This window comes from Dipodomys merriami, unplaced genomic scaffold (assembly GCF_024711535.1).
Source record: "Dipodomys merriami isolate MVZ:Mamm:240054 unplaced genomic scaffold, mDipMer1.0.p SCAF_82, whole genome shotgun sequence".
Lineage (NCBI taxonomy): Eukaryota > Metazoa > Chordata > Mammalia > Rodentia > Heteromyidae > Dipodomys > Dipodomys merriami.
The window spans coordinates 3,534,446-3,549,987 of NW_027206424.1; the positions used below are offsets into that span (position 1 = coordinate 3,534,446).

General features: G+C 50.1%; 1 protein-coding gene and 1 long non-coding RNA gene across 5 annotated transcripts in view; one reads left to right on the forward strand and one right to left on the reverse strand.

The window, feature by feature from the left end:
• The window catches only part of Mgmt (O-6-methylguanine-DNA methyltransferase), a 209,943-nt gene that overhangs the window by 90,058 nt on the left and 104,343 nt on the right, over positions 1–15,542 (forward strand). The window lies entirely within an intron of this gene.
• Positions 14,645–15,483, reverse strand: LOC138819813 (uncharacterized). Its single transcript, XR_011369639.1, has 3 exons — positions 15,415–15,483; positions 15,116–15,192; positions 14,645–14,814 (listed from the first exon to the last, which is right to left on the reverse strand). It is a non-coding gene; the product is annotated as an uncharacterized lncRNA (long non-coding RNA).

Genomic DNA, 15,542 nt, shown 5'->3' on the forward strand with positions numbered 1-15,542 from the left:
TCTGAGGAGAGGGCAGGGTGTTAGTTCTTGTAGGAATTCAGTCCTGCCCAGTGGAATTCTGTCTTCAACCTGTTGTCCTGGGAGGAATCCCATTTCCATGGCAGTCCAGCCTGGCTCCTTCTATCACCTGAGACACAGGCAGAGTGTGTCTCCCTGGTGTGATGTTGCTTCACTGAGCAAGGGCACATGCTTGGTGCTCACACGAGCCATGTCAGATCACAGATACTGCATACCTCTGCCATCCCCCTCTTCTGCTTGAGTTTTGTAGGTCAGCTTAGACAGGCCTCATTTTCCTGGTCACATTATAACCTGCATGGAGCAAGAAGGTATTGACATGCATGAGTTCCATGTTGACACATGTGAGTTCTGTGTTGACATGTGAGCTCTGGGTTGACGTATATGAGCTCCATCTTTACATGCATGCGCTCTCTGTATAGACATGTGTGAGTTCTCTGTGTTGACATGTGTGGTCCCTCTGTGTTGACATGTGTGAGCTTTGTATTGGCATGTATAAGATCTGTGTTGGCATGGGTGAGCTCCATGTTGACATGGGTGAGCTTTCTGTATTGACATGTGTGAGCTCTCTGTGTGGCCTTCAAAACAGAAACTTCTCATTGTGCCTGCCAGAAAGAGAAGTACAACAAGTCATGTGGAGGAGGCCCTACCGCAGTGTGTAAGAGTGTGCTCAACCACCTGGAGGAACCTATACCTGGGCCAGGAGACCATTTACTTGGTGTCCTCAAGTCTCAGCCTCTTCCACCCTTTGCTCCAGGCCCAGGCTGCCTGTGGGCCTCTTGGCAAGGCTCCTGGGACCCCACCCTGAGCCGCAGGGTCCCCGTCCACATCGTTTTATCACTCTCTCCAAGAGGTGGACTGCCAGTTCCTTTGGGTCTTGTTCTCCATTTGTTTCTCCATGCAAGGCTCTGCCTTCTGTGCTTTGGGTAAGGGAGCAGCCTTCTGTGATCTCAGAGCTTAATCTGCGCAGCAGCCATCGCCTGAGGTGCCCCTCTCATCCCACAGCTTGTTGCTGGTGTGGACCCCTGTGAGGAGCCTGGACACGATGCACCTGCTGCTCCCCTCCTCGCTGCAGTGCCCAGTCCCTCCTGTTTCCTGCGCTGAAGCACATCTTCAGTACGTGCCCTAGGTTTCATGTGAAAATACAGTTCCCTCTAGCGTGACTTTGAATGCATTCAGTAAACCGAGGGGTGTTCATGGGGGCCTTTCCCCTGCAAAGACCCAAAGCTGTAGCTCTCCATGGCTTGGGTTCTAGTGTTTGAAACTTAGATTCATTAGATGGCCAGCTCAGCACTATTTAAATTTTAATAAAGGAAGGCACTGTATACAATATGGGCCAATTTTCCTATATACTTTGTGAATCTATATCAGAGCAAAATAAGAATCTCTTTCCATTTTGCAATGAATAGTTTTTAGCCACGGAATTGCTGGCAGAGGCAAGAACATATGAATCTTATTTTTGTGCATCTTGCCAAAGAAAAGAACGTAAACTTTGAAAACTGTGTCATTTACCATTCACAGTCTAATGAAAAACTGAGCGAGGCTAGGAACTCTCCATAAAAACTCTGATATCAGCATTTAGGATACAGCAAACCAGACTATACAAGCATTTAAGGGATTCACAATCTCCAGGTTACTGGCACTCTAAATGCTATGAATCTTGGCTTAGCAATCACAGCCTGGATGTTACTATTGACAGGGAATCCCTTGTGAGGAACACTCCGGTGCTGGGTACCGAGTAACGAACCACAGTGCTGTTCTGCCTCCTGAGCCAGCAGAGGGGAGCCGCCCGGTCACCTCCCCAACCCGAGGGGTGTCTAACTCTCACAAAATGACCACTCTGTCCACACTGTCAGCAAACGAGGTTCTGATCGGGAGTGCTTGTGAAGAAGCCCAAATTTGGACAGACCCGGTCTTGTGTAGTCACCGTGGGGCCGGGCGGGTGAGCTGAGACGCTGGGGATACACAGAGCTCTGACCACAGGGAAACCCGCACAAGCTGTGTCTGTGCAGGAGGGGCAGTGCCCCCCACCTTACCCACATTCTACTGTGGCAGTGCCCAAAACTGATTCGTTCCGCAGAGAGTGGATGCAAGCAGTTCTTTCCAAGATGATCTTGGGCAGCTTGAAAGGAGCAAAGAGGGCGGACTGAAACACGCCAGCCGTGGCTCAGGTAGGAAGCCTCCCCTGGGACTTCCACGTTCCTGGGCGACTGTGGTCCTCCACTGCTCCTGGACACGTACTCTGTCTCCTCAACTGAATGGAACCTTCTAGACACACCTTGAGCATGGTGTTCTCTATGTTTGTATGGATGGGCCACTGGGCCAGACTATTTGCTTAGGATGATACTGGGCCTTACCTTGCTCTCCCTACACCAGGGATGCTCCTGTCTCCAAGATAGAAATATTCTACTTTCCTTTTAATGCAGCTGTTACATGCTGTACTCTGAAGTTGGTTTGAAAGCGTTTTGAGAGGAGTCACTCAAGCCTCTTTAAGTTTCTGTGGTCTAGTCTTCAGTGGGGTCGTGTCACCAGGTCTGACTCACACTTGCTGGGTCCCCATTAGTAAGGTGAAGGGTTGGGATAAAAAAGCTTAAATGAGACCACACTGTTCACACTGCTAAAGGGATGTTCGGAGGTGGAAGGAGGACCAGCGACTGAAAGCCAGAGAGGCACTTTAACCCACACAGCTGCTCAAGACGCACCTTTCCCCATGGTGGCCTGGGAAGTCCTTCTCACAGACCATCCGGCCATGGCCTGGGGACGGAGGCTGGACACAGGACCTCGCTGTCATCCAGATGGCTTGGGGCTGGCATGGACCTCCACCATCAGGACCCACACCTCTGCTGCTGGCAGCCAGGAAAGGCCGCCGCTGTCCCCACTGGCACCAGCCTGCCCTGGGTAGCTAGGGACCCATGGCAGACCCTCCACGCAGACACAGACTGGGTGGCCCACCCATTGGTGCTCATTTCAGGGCAAGGCCTGTCCCCTTCCAGTGGAACCAGTCTTCCTGTACCAAGCCTTGAGTCCCACAGCATGAGGAAGCCAACGGGAATGGGGAGGGTGGGAGAAACTGTTGGAGGCCTGCGGAGGCCAATGCTGTGGGCATAAGGGTGGGCAAGGGCCACGGGCAGGAAAGGGGATGAGAGGCCACCAGCAAGGCCTCCGGTGTGGACCTGGGAGCTTTCCCAGAACCTCCATCTGATCCTCTCCCGTGGACAGTGAGGGTAAGGCCGCCGTGTGGAGCAGCTGACCACTGCCCGGCCCCGTGCGGTGAGCGGAGGCCATGCCCCGGAGGGCTGCCCGGCGCAGTATGTTGGAGGCCTCGCGGCCCAGGGCGCTGTGTGCCCATGCTCCAGGCTGCGGGAAAGCCCGCCCTGCAGATTGGCCCATTGTTGTGCCTGCCGTTCTGGTGGAAAGTTCATCTGATTTCACCCTCGCGTGAAATTGCAGAGCTGCCACTGGAAAGCTGGGGCCTTGGGGGACTTTGCAGACCGCACAGCTGGAGTAGAGCACAATGCATGCGGCTCCGTTCACGTGCGTTCTGGGGAATGGGAAAACCTCCCGCTCAGTCCCATTGTTTTATTACCTCCTCTTCAGGTGGGTCCAGAGAGGGGGAGGCGTGTCAGCCCCCTCTGCTTTGGGGGTCCCTGAACTCTCTCCGTGAGAAGAACCGGTGTGACCTCTGCTCAGCTTCCCTCCAAGCTCTTTTTAGGTCATTATCCAAGATCTTAAGTGGCAGGCACGATGCTCGACTTGCTTCTGACCAGAGTCTCAGCCGGCCCCAGCCCACGCCACCCTGCCAGTGGGTGGCACATTTCTAAAAGACCGTGGGAATAGCATCAAAACACTTCAACTTCTCACCTGCCCGCTGCAGAAGGGCGCTTGTCAGTGCTGTACTGTGGGGTTGAATACCGACGAGATTGTGTTTGAAAGCAGGGTAGGCAGGCTGTGTGGAGGCCACGGAGGCTGGGCCTGGCCTGGGTCTCAGCACCCCGGCTGTTCAGCAGCTCACTTGATGGTACTGTGGTGTGCATTGAACCAGTGCTGGCCCTGTGTCTCAGGAAGTGAGACAAGGCCAGGGGTCCAGGCAGGACCACAACGGGGAGGGAGGGGAGGGGTGGGATGGCCCACAGGTCCAAGGTGTGAAGAACTTTCCTATCATGCTTACATAGCAATAGAAGACCCAGCCCGTATCAAGATAAAGGTGATAGCTTGGAGCCGATGCCTCCACGCAGACACTGTACCACATTAACCACTCAGCAGTATCCAGGGACACGTTCTGCATCCATGTGGGCTGCGGCTTCTGTGTGTCCCCATCACAGTCATGGATGCAGCCTGTGGTGACCTGTGCACTTGCCTGCCAGTCCTCCAGGCTGCAGACCTGAGCACCAGATGACAGCCCTTTCCTACTTCTCTCCCTGAAGGTGAGGGACAGGGTCGGGGGTGAAGGGGGGGTCCCCATTGTGTGGACCCCCTTTCTCATCGCAGGAAGTGCAGCCAACAATTTGGAAGTTCGCACAGCACAGCGTCCAGGCTGGCTGGGTGGTGTGCCCTGTGCACCCTGTGCGTGTGGTTAGCTCTTCAGAGAGAGCTTGGCAGGGAGTCCGCCAGCCTATTTTTTTGCTCAGTGAACTAGCAAGAATGGCACCCATTCCTCTCACTGGACTGTGTGTTTCTAAGTTAAATTAATCAAATCGGGCAAAGGTCTGTCTTCCCCTTGCCGCCCTGCAGGGCTGCCCTCAGAGCAGCCCCGGGGTCCGCGGGGACCGTGGCCGAGTGGGCGCGGGGCCTGCCGTGACCTGCCCCGGATGCCGCCCAGATGCGGTCACCGCGCCACACGCGTACGAAAGCCCTGCAGTAATAGGAAAGCTGGCTGTTGTCGGCTGGCTTACTGGAAATCAGTAATTAGAAAACATTTTTCATAGTGGAACCTGAGGTTTAGCTATCCAGAGAAATTGGTTATTTCAAACTACTTCTAGTTGGTTAGTGAAACATTAGTATTAATGACAAATTAATATTAATATCAGTATCGGTGTTGAGTGCGTGCCTTTGGGGAGAAAGGCAGGATTTTAAGGACCAGATTTAAGTAGCCCCCACGTTCCTTCCTGGGCTGCCGCATTTTTCATCTGAAAGCATTTTCTTTTTCACTCAAAAACTTAACTGTGAAGAATGCCATGCTCTGGGAAGAGACGTCCGCATTTGACCTGCGTGTGATTGAAGCCGTACAGCTGAGCGAGGTGCCCGGCTCTCGCTTCCCTGTGGGGCGCTGGGCACGGCCCATTCGTTTGCCAACAGGAGCACCGATGTGCGCCACCCCGGGCCCTGGATCCTCTAGGGCCTCACGGTGTCTGAGCGCCGGGTGCAGCCCCGCCCGGCCGCCGCCTGGGTGTCTGCGTGACGGGGACTCCAGCCCTCCCAGCCTGGGATGACTGAAGCAGGAGCCACCCAGGGCCCGTCGTGTGGGGACTCTGCATGTGTCCCCATCCTGACTTCCCGGAGGGGCTTCCAGGCTTCCCTCCCCTCTCCCCGTGGGGAGCCCGCCTGAGACTGGGGTGGGGGAGGAGGAATGCTCCTTCAGATTCCCTTTAATTTGGCTCAGATAAACGGAAGTCTTTGGAGGAAGCGGGAAGATGTCTCCCCAGGTTTCCCTCTATCTTGAGAAGCAATGGGTGCTGCCATGGCCCGTGGAGTCCACGGAGCCCAGGGGTTGATTCCAAGGCTCTTGTTACCTGAGTGGCCACTGTGGAAGGAACAGAGCCGAGTGTTGTCACATCGCAATATCGCAGCCATGGAGATTGCCCGTGGCTCACTGGTCCGTGACCAGCAGAAGTCCCCGAGGGCCGACAATTAATCAGGCTCTGCTGAGCCTTTGACTGGCGACAGTTGCAGATGGCACCTTGTGCACGAGTCAGATCTTGGCTTTCCCCGGGAAGACAAAAGTTCATTTTCATTTTGTAGAACGATTTTACCTTTTCCTCAAATGACCCAGTTTTTCTTTAGGGAAAAAATATTTTAATTTTCATGCAAAGCAGATAGGATACCCGATGACTCTTAGGCACTTTTAATTCTTTTCCTTACATATTTTCTCATTCCATTATTTATTTGATTTGATGACATTGGGCTTGGTCTCTGAGTCTCAAGCTTGCATGGCAAATATTCCACCAGTTGAGCCACATCTCCAACCAGAATCTCCACTGCCATGGCTGTGGAAGAGGTAGAGGGACGCTGTCACATTGATTCATGCGAGATGCCCTGATGCACAGAGCTGTCAGAGCCGTTAGGAGGGAATATACTTCCTCAGACTCCACATGCCAGCAGTGCTTGGGAACCCTGGTTCACAGCATGGGTGGGCGTGCCTGGGCGTAGAACCCAGGACCTGGGCGGGGCAAAGGTAATCTGAGCTTGTCTTCACTGAGCAGGGTCACTTGGTCGAGTTAAGACTTTGGGATGTTCATGGCGCTGGGTGTCTGTGCCAAAATGGCCACACGCAACCAAGTAGATGCACGCTGATGCTTTAATGTCTCCTTCCAGCTTCCAGGTAATTACCTCTGTGATGCTCAAGGGACGTGGTTGGGAGGCAGAGGTGGAGGCTGAGCAGGAGCGTGGCATCCAGTGGCCGGGTGGAGCGCTGGGTCCCGAGGGGCCCTCTGTCCTCCTCCCCCCTTGCCACTCCGCACTGGGTGAACTTTGTTCTGTGATTTATGTGTCTTCCCAGTGTCGACAGATTTCTAGATGGCCTCAGAAATGTCATATAGTGCTTCAGGAATGTGTGCAAGTATATTTCATATGTTTTTACCATTTAATTAAAGAAGCCATCTTTAGAGTACCGGTGCACTGAGACTGAGGTCTGGCATAAAGCAAACAAAGAGGGCACCCTTCGGAAGAAATGCCAGACCCTGAACCTCTAACAGGCATGTTCTATAACATCCCCGAAACTTATTTCTTATAATGCCCCTGTTATAAATTTAGCATAATTTTGCAGACTCATATAAACAGGTAACTGATGCAACTGAAATTCTTGTCACATATTTATTGCACTATCAGCTAAAATTTTTAAGTGACAAGAACCAAAATAATCATTAATTTTTATAGGGCAAGGATCTGGCTTTTTGTCTGACACAAAGCTGTATAAAAAACTGCTTCTGATTTTATGCACATTGTTTTTAGTTAATGATTTTCAGCTGTTTGTTGTTCCTCTGATAGCATGAAAATGTACCATATGCTCTGCCAAAAGACAAATGATTAGCAAATGAAATTCTGGACAGCTGTCTGACTGAGCGCGTTGGGTTGATAGCATTCTGCTATCATAATTAGCTTAAGCTTTGGGTTAATTAACTTTCTACCTGGATATGCATAATAATAGCAAACTGCAAAAAGCAAGAAGCTTTAGTACATCAACAACATTGCTGTCTTTTTTATTTGGTATTTCAAGAGCATATTAGAATTTCAAGAGTGATTAATCCTGGGAATATTGTCATCTACTGTAGATTTTATTTGCAAGCCAGATAATACTGAAACAATTGGAATCTATTATAGAGCAGAAATAGCATTTTAAAATTGTAATTAAAGTTTCTAAAAGCAATTGCTAATTTCAAATGCCTTTGTTGGCGAGAATATTAGGCCCACCGCTTCTTGTATGGGCAGCTTGTCGGGTACAAAAAATACCAGCACTTACACTGCAGAGCATAAAACTTTCTTTTATTTAAGTGCTGTATTGAACTCATCAATTATTTTTATGTAATTTGAAACTGAGATGATTCTGTAGTTTGAAAGGTGCTGCTCCGACTACCAGATGACGGCTGATAACTGTGCCCGTACAGGGCGTCTTATCTTTGTGAACGTTGCACGTAGCGGGGGCTGGTGGGATGGGGGTGTCTGCTGCCCTCTGCCTCATCCCCCGTGTCTGTGAGCACTGGAGGTTGGGTTTGGGGGGTTGGGGTGGGGGGTTTTGGTAAGTCGGTACTGTACATTTGTAGTTTGGTATTTATATTGTACCCAAAGAAGTTTCTAAATCCATTCACTGATTTTAGGAAATGGGGAGAGGAATGGCTTTGTCTCCTTCCCCCTTCTGGTTTGCAAGCTTTCCCAAAGCGCTCTGTGAGACGCTCTTCACCAGTAGAGGCTGCTCAGGGCCTTGAGAGAGCCCCAGGTCCTGAAGTGGCGGTAGATCTGGAGTAAAAGTCGTAGTCTACATCTCCCCAAGCACCAGAGAGCCTAGCACTTAATTCTGAGAGAAGTCATGCCTGTTGGTACACTTTGAAAAATATTTTACCTTCTGAAAAAAAAAAAAACAAAAAAAACCCCGTGCTTTCCACAGGCAGTGGACGGCGAAGACTCGGTGGTCCTGGCAGAGGCCTCGCTTCCAGAACTCCACAACACTTAACGTGTGCTTTGTGGGACGTGCGGCCGGTGGTCAGTCGAGGGACCCTGCAATCCCCGCTCGGTCACTTCATGCAAGTTTTATAGGGCTGTCAGAAGCCATTGCTCAAAATTGGCTTCATCTGCGGACATGTGGAAGCACCCACTTTCTTAGTGCTTCCTGGAAGGGGCGGGCCCTGGGGCCTCTCCACGCGGGCGGGGAGTGCCTGAGCTCTCCCAGGAACAGTGGGATACCCCACCAGGCCCCACCTGTACCCCAAGGCAGCCATGCTGTCTCTGGGACCGCCATTGTTCTCAGAATGATGCTCCCAGTAGACCTGGTTCTCAGCACCGGCTGTGTTGCCACCAACTTCCCTTTCTTTTGATTTTCTCTGCCTCAAGCTGGCTGCAGGAAGATGGCGGTAGGTCAGACAGGAAGGGACAGAATCACGGTGTTGGTGCCCAGCCCTGAAGTTTGGGGCAGAGCTTTCCTGCTGCGAACAAGCATAGGATTATTTGTTCTCCTTTTTCAAGGTTTTACACAATCTCAAAATGTAAAAGTTTAGTATACTTTGTGTCTAAAGTAAAAAAAAAAATTAAAAGAAGAACTGGACAAAACAGGATGTGGAATGTGTAGTGATATTTTAAGTAGATTATTGTTAACTCCCAAAAGGAAGGGAAGAAAGCAGAGCAAAGGCCTCCAGGCTGTACTTTCAGGTTTTATATATTGATTATTCTAAATGCCATCTCCAACACGCTATAAACTAATGATATTATTTCTTAAAAAAACTTATTCTATTTGCGGTGCTTGATTTTTAATTTCTTTTAATGTCAAAATTATTTATTTGGCCCGTTCCATTCCAGATGTGTCTGTGGACGGTATGCTGATTTATATTCTGTCTTCATGGGCCCCTGGCCCCATCTGTACATCTTCCTGAATTTCGTTTTCTCTCCGGGGAGTTTACCTACTCATATTGTAGGTTTCATTTGCTGTGTAAACAGAATAAACAGACAATGCAAAAATCCCCACAATGCCAGAAAATAATTCTTTTCAACAGCATAGTGGATCCCATTTTTAAAAAACACCGAAAATGCAATACCATGTGCGACAACATTTTTTCCACTTTATTGTCCTCCGGAGGAAAGACTGCGTTACTACCTCATGTTCCCCTGCACTGGGTAAGTTCATTTTTATTAAAAATACATCCAAAACAGCATTTTACAGTAATCCTCAAACACATGTTGCGGACAGTCCTTTGTTTTGTGCCTGAGCTCGGCCCGTCCCGCGGTCTCTGAGTGCCATAGTCAACTGGTGTGTGCATGCACTATGAGCAAGACTCATGATGCAGCGTTCCTACGAAAAGCAGCTCTAGAGCACCCTGATATGTTTTGGTTTTCTTTTTTTTTTTTTTTTGACATTTACAAATAAAGAGGGACATGCGTTATTTATGCACAGGAGTTGCTGTAAAGTCCTTATCTCCATGAGACACTAAACAAGGGTTTGTTGTGGGATTTGTGAGGTCTGCTCAGTGCTTCTGTGGTAAGCACCCAAAACTCTAGGGGACTGGCTCTAATTTCCTCTCTCTCGTAAAACAACAGAGTATTCATAACAACTCAAGAGGCCTGACATAAGTAATGATGGCGTGTGCCGGCGAAGATTACCACCCAACAGTGTAATCAAGGTGCTAGGTACTAATGCAAGTTAAATTGAGACAATAACGCTGAAACTTGCATTGTGGGATTAAGAGGGTACTTGAAATGCTGACGTGGGCGCATCGCGCCTGCCTGCCTGTCTGCCTTCCCGCTCCTGTTTATACTTAATGACCTCAAAATTTGTATGTCGTTAACACCGTGTACTTACGTGGGGAGAACACGGTTTGGGAGGGAGGAGACTCCCTGTCTTCGTTGACTTTTGTCTCTTTTGGTAATTGGTGGCTTTTCCTGCCGCATTAGGAGCATGGTGGCACTCGGCAGCAGGGGCCCCCGAGGTCTCTGCAAACATGCTGTGGGCACCGAGAGCCCCTGCCTGGCGCTGGCATCATTTACATACGTTGAATGAAAAGTCATTTGTGCCTGCAGAATTGTTATTGCTGGAACAAATTTCAATACTAGTCATATGGAAATTTGAAATAAAGTCATATTAAATTTTGATGCTCAGCTCAAGATTGTGGAGCCCCAGTAATTAAAGTGGGTTTGTTTATTTGGCCCCTTATAAATAAAAAGGGCTTAATACAGACTAATTACACAGAATCTTTCGTCTACTGTAGGATAATAATGGCAGCAATTTAAAGTGATATTAAGTGAGAATTAATAAAGGAATATTCCGTCACTTTGACTATATTAAGCTGTGAAGTGACTCCTTATCTCAGTTTCACCTTCTGTCGAGCAGAATGATCGATAGCAATGCATGTTTTCAGCGATGATACAGAACAATATCTGATTGCAGTATTTGTTTAATATCAGCTAACCTCGTGACTTTCTGTTGCCTTGGAAAGGGTCAGAAAGGCCTCTTTATAGGGTATGTCATATCAACGCTTAGAAGGCTCCAGCCCTTCACTGTATGGGCCCGGGGGAGGGGGTTGATGGGAGGGGGAGGGGGACACAGCCTTTGCTTCCTCTGTTCCTCTGCTCAGGAGCTAACTGATTAGTAATGCAATCCAAGAAGCAGGCAGGGATGGTGCGAGGAGAGCTGGATCCACATTTAGTCCTGAGAAGGCAGAGGGCAGCTTCACTCCTGCAGGGTCCCTGAGGAAGAACTAACCTAGGAGCAGTCAGGATTGTTTGCCTCATACCTAGGATTAAAACGGATCACCCAACAATGCTGTAATTGAAGGTCCATGGTCCCTTTCCACATAAATATCATCTCAAAGGAGGTCTTCCTATACCTTAGTTATTTTCATAGCAGTCCAGGCCAGCAGTCAGACTCGCTGACCATTAAGTAATTTCAAGGGGGTTGTTGCTGCCAGGGTATTTGTGTTTTGCTTTGTTTGCCTGGAGTAACTTGTGTATCGTTTCTCCTCCCCGTGCTACGCAGGATGTCACATCCACGTTAGCATTTCTGCCCTTTTAAAGGGTCCTGCTGAAGGTCAAGCCCTGGCGCTGAACACTCTTTTTATATCTAATACAAATTGCCGGAATTGTTCATTAATTTCTGTCTTTGAAATGCCATGTCAAACCTCTAAAGGAATTCACAATGCCAGTGTCCCCTGGACAGCTTCTCACCATGGTCCAGTGCGAATTTCTGATGAAATTACAGGTGGTACAGGGAAATGCAGAATTAGAAATATATCTGATGTTGCAATACTTGTGAAGCTATAGCTTTGTTGATGACAGGACAATTCCATTTTTGACAGTTTAATTTAGTGTTGCCAGTGGACAAGAGCAAGAGGAGGATGTGGGGTTAGCACCTGCCCCCCATACCGTGTTTCACATGCGAGGTTGCAAAATCATGACTCCCGCAACCTGTCGGGCACAAATGAGAAGGTTTTCAGCTGGGAAAATGGAATATATCAGTGCATGTAATATTGCCTGACCTCATAAAACAAAAGGGAAAATTGCAGATTCTGACAGCCATTATGAATCTTGTATCAGCATCCACAATGGCTTGGACCTGGGGTATAGTACATGTTTATAATAGAAAAAAAACAGGGTTGCCACGTTGACTTGCAATATGGAGGGGGAAAAATGACTTGTCAGTAATTCGTTCTCAGATGTTAAAGAGGCTGTTGAATTTACTAGTATATACACAGAAGAATGTTTAGCCTGGAGCAGAGTGGTGAATAGTCTCCACATAGAGGGCCTTGTTGAAGTTAGTCACAGAGTTAGATTGTAATGGAAGGAAGGTAGGCGGGAGAAACCCCGAGTTAGCTAGGCGGTGGAAGCATCCGTGGGGCCGGATTTCTCATTACAAAATGTACTGAACCTTTTACTCTGCTCCCATTGTAAATGTCTAAATAATCAGACTTCTCAAATAAAGCAAATAACATTGTTTTGAAATTATGAGAATCATTTAAATTGAATGTATTCTGTCGGAAAACCGGTGTATTGAGGCATGGCTTTTTATCTTATGCTTTAAAAGTTTTATTTATATTAAAATAAGGTGTAATCTCTTTGCATATAATTAGATGCACTCCAATTTAGTTTCTCCATCCAGTAGCCTGTTCCCCCACCTCCTCGCCTCTTTCTTTATGTTACTCCATAAAAGCCTTTTAGGTGCGGTAATTATCTCCGTGGTTTTGCTGTGGTTTTTGTAATGGGGGCGGTGGGGACATGGAAACTCCGGAGCCAGGAGGAATGAACCCGCTCTGTCCCCATCGCGCCACCTTCCCTGTGGGCTGGATGTGACACCAGGGGCCTCCTCCGCCACCGCAGTCTGTCCACGGGATCCGGAGCCGTTGATTTAAGTGAAGTGAGGCCCAGCCCCGTGTAGCCACAGAGCCCGAGGTCCTCCAGGCTCAGTGCCCAGGCCCTCTCCTGGCGGGGCGGACAGAGAGGAGGAGCAGGGGAGGGGGCATGGGGGCTGTGCCCACAGTGACAGCTTCTGAGGAGCAGGTTCTCCCAGACAAGTGGGGTGTGAGGTTCTGAGCTATAGGATGGTGGAGGCGTGTATCAGACCCACACAAGCTGGATAGTGGAAGAATGTGTCACCGACCCACACAAGCTGGATGGTGGAAGAATGTGTCACCGACTCACACAAGCTGGATGGCGGAGGCCTGTGTCACCGCCCCTTGTATAGAGCTGAGCACAGAGCTGGTCTGCCCACCGAGAGGGAGATAACGCACTTCTTAGAAAACTCTCCAAGCTGATCATGGTGATCGGGACACGTTAGGTGGGGAGCTTGCTTTGATTCTTTGAGTTCTGAGCCAGCTCATGGAAGAGCTCCCCTAAGGGAGGTGTGGGGCATCTCCGGGGTATGGACAGGGGTGTTGTCATGTGGGCATGGGGAGGGGCCACAGAGGCACAGGCTGGCTATTCCCCCTCCTGCCCCCGGTGTCTGAGGGCAGACACTGAGAACAGAGAAGCCTGGAACCAGAGCTGGGTGGAGGACAGAAGTCCTAGACTGCAGACGGCGTCTGTGTGGCTGGAAGCTGCCAGCCAGCTCCACGGCTCTGCTTCACAGGTGACTCTTGGAGATCTTTAGTGATAGAACCTGCTGCCTCTCCAAGGCTCTATGTCCTTTGTAGCAGTTGTCCCTTCTCCTTTGTAAATGGTCACCGTGATGGTGTAAAGCAGTGGCCTAGAGACAGTCTGCTGAGCCCCAGAGACAGACAGTCTGCTGAGCCCCAGAGACAATCTGCTGAGCCCCAGAGGCTGCACAGAGCAGCTTCCTCCTGTGCCATCAGACACTCCATCCCCCCACGCTGCCCTCCTGCCTTTTTCTAGAACCTGCCGGCCCTTGAATGTACAATCCCCTCGGCCTGGAACACTTGACCCTACCAAGACCATGTGATGAACACAGTGCTCTGGCTCAGGGTTTTCAAGTGGCCTCTCATCCTCCCACCTCCTCTGCACACACGTGCGTGCATGTGCGCATGCACGCACACACACACGCACATGCACACACACACACGCACGCACGCACACACACACACACACACACACCATGCCTCTTCCTAGCTCCTGCTCTGCAGTGCACTAACGTCGGGATGGCCAGCTACAGCTCCCAGGCTAGCCACTTCTTTGGTAAATATGGTTAGATTGTGTCACAGCCATGAACATCTGGCTACCAATGGCTGCTTTTCGTCGCCGTATCAAAATTGGATAGTTGCAAAAGGACAGTAGGCCTACGAACCTAAAGTACTTTAAGAACTTGTAAAGGCTTAAACTGGCACTTCGCCTGGCCCCACCGGAATGAAAGCCTCCAGGAAGACAGACTCTCTGTTTCTCTGACTGTTTAATCTGTCCGGGCCCGGGACAAAGTCACATGCGGCAGGTTGTTGAGTGAATGAAGGAACAAACGTGAACATTGCGGCCAGAGGGCTGATAGGCTCTAATTCTGTCTTAGCCTTTGTTCTCGCAGCACTGCCGTGTGTTTTATGCCAGCGTCTCCACGGTGCACAGGATGAGCTACCTCATTGAGCCTTTGAAGGAAAGCGGCTTGTCCGATTGCCCTCTGGGTCCCATGCAGGTGACGGGAGGAGGGCTGAGCCAGCCCCTCAGGCCGGAGCAGACACCAGGACTGGACAAGACAGCTGAGCCCTCTGTGACTATTGGGTGCAGCTGAGATCGTAACCTGGTCCTCAGGGATGTCTGCAGGTTGAGGGGCCCCGACGGTGGTCCCCAGCTTAGCCTGGAAGCCCGGCCCTGGCTGACACGAGGATGGTGAAGGAGGAGGCACCGCCTCAGCCCCTGCAGTTGGGGGTCGGGTGCAGAGTCCGAGGAGGGACCTGGACGGTGCTGTGTTTAAGTGTAAAATCCAAATGTCTTCAAACCTCCTCATCCCTAAGGACATAGAGGTCAGAAATACATGTCCATACATGTGAGGTCCTGCAGAACTTAGCTACAGGCTGGGGCCGCTAGCAGAGTCTTGTTCCCTACAGCCCTGCAGCGTCACGACCATGTACACATACCACAGCCCTGCAGGATCATGACCCTGTGTGCATACTACACACCTATAGTCATGACCCTATGTGCACACCACAGCCCTGCAGGGTCATGACCCTGTGTGCACACCACAGCCCTGCAGGATCATGACCCCATGTGCACACCACAGCCCTGCAGGGTCATGACCCTGTGTGCATACCAGCAGTTAGTTGCCAGAAGACATCATCCTCATCATCTTCATTCTAAGGTCTCACTGGAAATGTCCACTGGGTGCTCCTATGGGATGGAGGAGTGGTTAGAGACAGAAAACCCAACACAACCGGCTCCCTCATCTTCACATCCAGCTACCAACTCCTCCTCTGTCCCCCTGGTGTCCCATCAAAGCTGCGGTGACATCTGTAACCCAGCTTCATCCATGTGTGAGATGACTCCACACCGTATCCCCAGCCCAGACCCCTCACCACAGACCTCACGGGGCCCGCATGCCTCAAAATTAACCTTTCCCTCCTCCTTCCTGCTGGCTGTGACAGGGAGACCATGGATGCAAGATGTTTAGAACAATGCTGGCTGGCAGGGCCCATGGTTCTATTCTGGAAGGTTCTGGTAGAACTAGAACTTTCTAACAG